Consider the following 6,000-nt stretch of genomic DNA (forward strand, 5'->3'; position numbering starts at 1 on the left):
CTGGATGTTAGACGGATAGTGCTGGAATATCTGGAGGCTACCCGGGACTGGTGATTAGATTTAAACCTTTATGTCCAATTTTGGGGCCAAAATTAGAGTAGGAAGGCTTCAAAGGTTAACCTAGCCAAATAAATTAGATCTAGTGATGGGCAGACCTAACTGGATTTAAAAAAACAAACAAACAAAAAACACGGTTCCGGCCTAGGATTGATTCCGGATATCTAGCCGGATGCCAGTCACTATATAAGTCTATGGGAACCAGAATTCGGCTATGAAAAATGGTGGTAGAAGAAATAGGAGCAAGTGGGCTGTACTTACTAAGGCTCCGGCATGGCTGTACACTACTGCAGCCGCTCATTCATTTCCGGTGACTATTATCTTCATTGCATATGTACTGCTTTCCCCGCTCACCAGCATATGTGATTGGTTGCAGTCAGACGCGCCGCCAACTTGAGAAAGCGTGTCAGCTGACTGCTTCCAATCACAGACGCTAACACATGTCTATCGTGGTATAAAAATAAATAAAACAGTTGTCGTAGGGTCTCCCCATATTATGATACCCGATGAGGGATGATCAAAAGAAATCGGGTTAAATGCTGCGCTAAAAACCACAATCCAAAGATATATCGTGAATTCCTTTTATTTATTTTCACAGGTTTTGCTATCATATTATGATACCCAGCATAGATAAAGCCCACAGCTTGAATGGCTGTGAATTAAAACAAGAGGAACTGCATGTGGCTTTTTTTTTTTTAAGTTATTTAAATAATTTTTAAAAAATTGCGTTTTGTTCCCCCAATTTTGATACTCAACCAAGATAAAGCCCGACAGCTGGGGGATGGTATTCTCCCTCCAACCTAAAAATTGTAGCCTGCAGCCACCCAGGATTGCAGCCTCTGTGACGCCCTGGCCTATCAGGTCGTCACAGGGTACTGTGCAATCTGCCCTTCTGCACAGTATCCACCCTCCTTGGTTACAGATCCTAGTCCTTTGGTGTTGTTAAAAGCTTGGCCAATCAAAATCCTAGGAACACTTCCCACTTGAACCTACCAGACACACCATTGGGGGGCCTGAAGGGAATAGGGCTGCCCACATGGGGGGTTGGTGAGGAGAAAGTGAGGACAGTGTCAGTTGAGAGTTGAGGGTGAAGGAGAGAGGAGGAAGTGGCTCTCGTGAGGAGAGGCCACGGAGGAGAGCTCCTGTGTACTAGGTGGCAGACGTTGGTCTGGGCCTGGTAGGAGCTGGAACCTGGTCGCAGGGGACAGTGTCAAGGGGCACGGACTGCTGAGGAGGGCAGCCGGCGGCCTTGAGCTATCACCGGGCAGGGGCCAGGGCACGACGGGGTACGTGGACCCCAGGCCGGAAAGTAGCTTCACGCGTTCTGGTAATTTTCCCGACGGGGGTGAAGACTTCAAGTATCATCCCCAACACGCTCTAAAATCGGGGTACTAACGCAGCGATGGGATAGGACTTTCCCACTACAGTCCAAATAAATCTTACGCGTGAACACTGAGAGCAAGCTCACTCAGTTAGCCATATGGGTGAGCGGGACCCGGAGAGTTTCATACCAACGGGTCCAATCGAGACTAAGGTGCCAGGGATAGGGCCACAGACCAACAACAACACCAAGGGCACGGATCCAGGCGTGCTCCTCGCAGACTACAGTGGTGCTCAGAACTTTGGTTTGCAAGCTGTTGGTGTGGTTATTCTGGGACTGAGTGAGTGCATTGGAAACCCCTGTTCCTATCCCCCAGCGGTACCCAGACACCATCCATCATCAACGGGTCCCGGGACACAAACCCCCTACCCACGGAGGGGTTAAATATCTGGCTGCCGCACTATCGACACCGGGCTCCCCAACGGTAGCGATGGTCCCTCAGATTACCATGCACCGTGGGTGGAGTCATGAACTTTCAAAAAAAAACAAAAACCCCTGTACATATCTTCCCCCTTCTTTTAATTGAGTGTCCGCTTGACCCCCAGGTCCGTAGACCCCTCGAGCCACCGTGGATCCGGATCCGAGCAGCAGCAGCCCGGCTGCTCGCACTGGGGCGGTACACATCCATTAGATGCGACAATCCCAGCACTGTACCTGGTTCTTCCCAATTGGCCTGGTGCGGTGGCAATCGGGGTAATAAGGGGTTAATCACAGCTGTCACTATGCCCTAGATTTGTAATGGCAAGGGTCTATGATTACTAATCTGTAAGTCAAAGTAAATAAGCACAAACAACGGAAAAATCATTTATTTCAAATAAAATACAAAAAACACCCTCTTTCACCTTTTTATTAACCCCAAAAACACCCCTGCAGGTCTGACGTAATGCACACGAGGTCCCACAACGATTCCAGTTCTGCTACATTACTGAAGACACAGCGCGCGATCATGAAATTAAACATGACAGCCCACTGTGGACTTCAGGCAGAGACTGAGCCACAGTGATCAGCTGTGACGTCGCTCAGGTAAGTTGTGGGTGACGCTGGAGGTTCCTACGGCCCTCCACCTGTGACCTCAGGTAATCTGACCTCAAGGGACTTCAATTAACTCAGGGCTCGAAAGAGAAGGAGCGCCATTTGACTGCAAAATTAGATGGAATAATTAGCGGACGCCATGTTGCGTCTGAGCAGCCCCTGGTCTACCTAAACAGTGGAGCTCCTCCACATGTGACCCCAATTTGGAAACTAGATGCCTCAAGGAATTTATCTAGATGGTTGGTGAGCACCTTGAACCCCCCCCCCCAGTGCTTGACAGAATTTTATGTGAGAAACTGTGGAAAGAAAAGCGCAATAGGGTCTTACCGCAAAAAGGGAGGAAGATATGTAATAAAAACACACTCACCTATAATGGTTGTGCCAGTCACAACTACTATACAGGCATATATAAGATCCAGGTCCAGGCAGCAGTCCCAAAGTTGGCTGATAACAGAGAGTGATAGAAGAAGGGTCTTAATTCCGCGCCAAGGACTCAATGGATCCAGGAAGAGATTAATGCTTCTTTAATAACATGCACAAGTCTACGCGTTTCTGGAGACACAGCTCCCTTCATCAGGACATTGGCAAGAGAACATCAAATCTGATCTGATTTGATGTTCTCTTGCCAATGTCCTGATGAAGGGAGCTGTGTCTCCAGAAACGCGTAGACTTGTGCATGTTATTAAAGAAGCATTAATCTCTTCCTGGATCCATTGAGTCCTTGGCGCGGAATTAAGACCCTTCTTCTATCACTCTCTGTTATCTGACAGAATTTTATAACATTGAGCTGTCAAAATGAAAAAAAAAATACATTTTTTACCACAAAAATGTTAACATCAACATTTTCAAATTGACTAGGGTATTAAGAGATAATGAACCATACAATTTATTGTGAAATTTCTCTTCAGTACGCCAGTACCCCATATGTGGTTGAAAACTAGTACAGTACAAAGTGAAGAAGGGAAGGAGCACCATATTGGAGTGCAGATTTAGTTTGAATGGTTTGCGGATGCCATGTCACATTGGCAGAGCTCCTGAGGTGCCAGAACAGCAGAAACTCCCCACAAGTGACCCCATTTTACAAACTGCACCCTTCAATGTATTCATCCAGGGATGCAGTGATCATATTGACACTACAGGTGTGTCACAAAATTTTATACTAGTGGGCAGTGAACAAAAAATAATTACATTTTTTACCACTAAAATGTTGTTGTATCCCCTGATATCCGATTTTCACGAGGAAAATAGGTAAAAATAAAGCCCCCTAATGTGTTACACAATTTCTCCTGAACGTGGCAATGACACACATATGACTGTACTCAGGGCTCAGGAGGGAAGGAGTGCCATTTGATGTTTGGAGCACAGATTTTCCAAGAATAATTTGTGGACTTAATTTGCAGAGCCCCTAGGTGCCAGAACAGAAGAAATCTCCCTCAAATTACCACATTTTGGACATTACACCCCTCTGGGAATTCATCTAAGGGTATAGTGACGATTTAGGGGTACTTTGCACGCTGCGATAGTACCAGCCCCCGTCGCACATGCGATATCTTGTGATAGCTGCCGTAGCGAACATTATCACTACGACAGCTTCACACGCACATACCTGCCCTGCGACGTCCCTCTGGCCGGCGACCCGCCTCCTTCCTCAGGGGGAGGGTCGTGCGGCGTCACAGCGACGTCACACGGCAGGCGGCCAATAGCAGCGGAGGGGCGGAGATGAGCGTTACGTAAACATCCCGCCCACCTCCTTCCTTCCGCATAGCCGGTGGAGGCAGGTAAGGAGATGTTCCTCCCTCCTGCGGCTTCATACACAGTGATGTGTTCTGCCGCAGGAACGAGGAACAACATCGTACCTGTCGCTGCAGCCAAATTATGAAAATGACCGACACTACGCTTATCACCAATTTACAACGCATTTGTGATCGTTTACCGGTGCTTCTAGGCTTTACACGTTGCAACGTCGTTACCGGCGCTGGATGTGCGTCACTTTCGAATTGACCCCGACGAGATCGCCTTAGCGATGTCGCAATGTGCAAAGTACCCCTTAGTCTCTGGAAAACACCCATAGTGTTAAACACAGTGAATGCTGCAGAATTAACAATTACAAATAAGTCCTTGTTGTGCCCAGTACATTGTAGTGCCTATACATCGTGCCCAGCTTGTGCTTCTGTAAAACTGCACCCCGTACATTTTGCTGTGCTCTCCTCACTACAACAATGACAAACATGAAGGCGCTAATTTTGCGAGATTTTGCTGGTTTTCTTTTTATGAGGGGTGGGACCATAGCGTTTTTCCAGATTCTTTGTACTACCAGTAATGTGGAAGCCCCCTGTATTTCCGTTAACCGATGACGGACCTGAGTAGGGACTTGTGTTTTTGTGGGTTTAGTTGACTGCTATTTGGTGGCGATTTTGGTACCAAACATTTTGAATCAGTTCACATTTATCTTGTGCTCTATACTGAGCACTTACATCGGGATTTCCATCTACATCTCCAAAATACGTGATCCATGTGAAACCCCTGACGGATCCATTCACTAATGAGGCAGCAGATTTACTCCGGAATCTGTTCAGCGGTGTCCGTATTTTCAAAGGTGAACAAAAGAGTTGATTACCACACTTTTGTGTACGTCTAAAAAAAGGCATAAAAAGATTGACACCACCGCACCACAGGGAAGACGTGAGGTCAAAGTCACTCCCTCTGCTTCATTACAGTGAATTTTCTGTTGGGAATTTTGTGTGAATCACGTTTTTTTTCTCAGAGATTTAGAGTATGTTCCCACGTTTCGCACAAGTTGTGTCCTGGACACAGCGTGTCTTGTCCTGCAAAGATGCGAGTGTTCACTGCAGAATACCACAGCTGCTCGTGCCCACTGTGTTTAGGCGCAGTGGACTTTCGTTCTGTTTTCCCAGCTGAGGACACTTGCATCTCTGCAGCATAAATTGCCATGCTGCAGCTAGGGAAGTCACTCCGCATGTCGATTTACGCTGCGGAGAAAAGGAGCATGGTGGGCATGGGATTTCTATAAATCCCATCTACTGTGCTTGTAGTGTACAACGCAGCGGTTTGGAAACAGTGAAAACATGGCGTGTCCAATATACTGCTATTCCTGATTGTGGGCACTGGCCCTTACACATAATCCTGGTGCAAGCGCCCACCGTAGAGCACAGGATAAATATGAGCCACGCCGTACTGCAATCTTTTAGAGACAGAATAAACAAAACAATAGAATGTGAAGAATTGGCTTTATTGATTTATTTTTTCACCTTGCATTATAGGTGATTTGGCGTCTTTATTCCTCTGGTCAGTACAATTACAGAGATACCAGGTTTATATCTTTTTTTAGGTTTGGTGACTATCACACTAAAAAGGCTTTTACAAAATAAAGGGTTTTTGCATCACCGGATTTTGAAGGCTATAATTTTTATTTTATTTTTCTTCTGACATACTCATGTGAGGGTTTGATTTTTGCGGGATGAGTTGAAGTTTTTATTGATACCATTATTGGCCACATAGTAATTTTTGAT

This window comes from Anomaloglossus baeobatrachus, chromosome 2 (genome assembly GCF_048569485.1).
Source record: "Anomaloglossus baeobatrachus isolate aAnoBae1 chromosome 2, aAnoBae1.hap1, whole genome shotgun sequence".
In the NCBI taxonomy this organism is placed as follows: Eukaryota; Metazoa; Chordata; class Amphibia; order Anura; family Aromobatidae; genus Anomaloglossus; species Anomaloglossus baeobatrachus.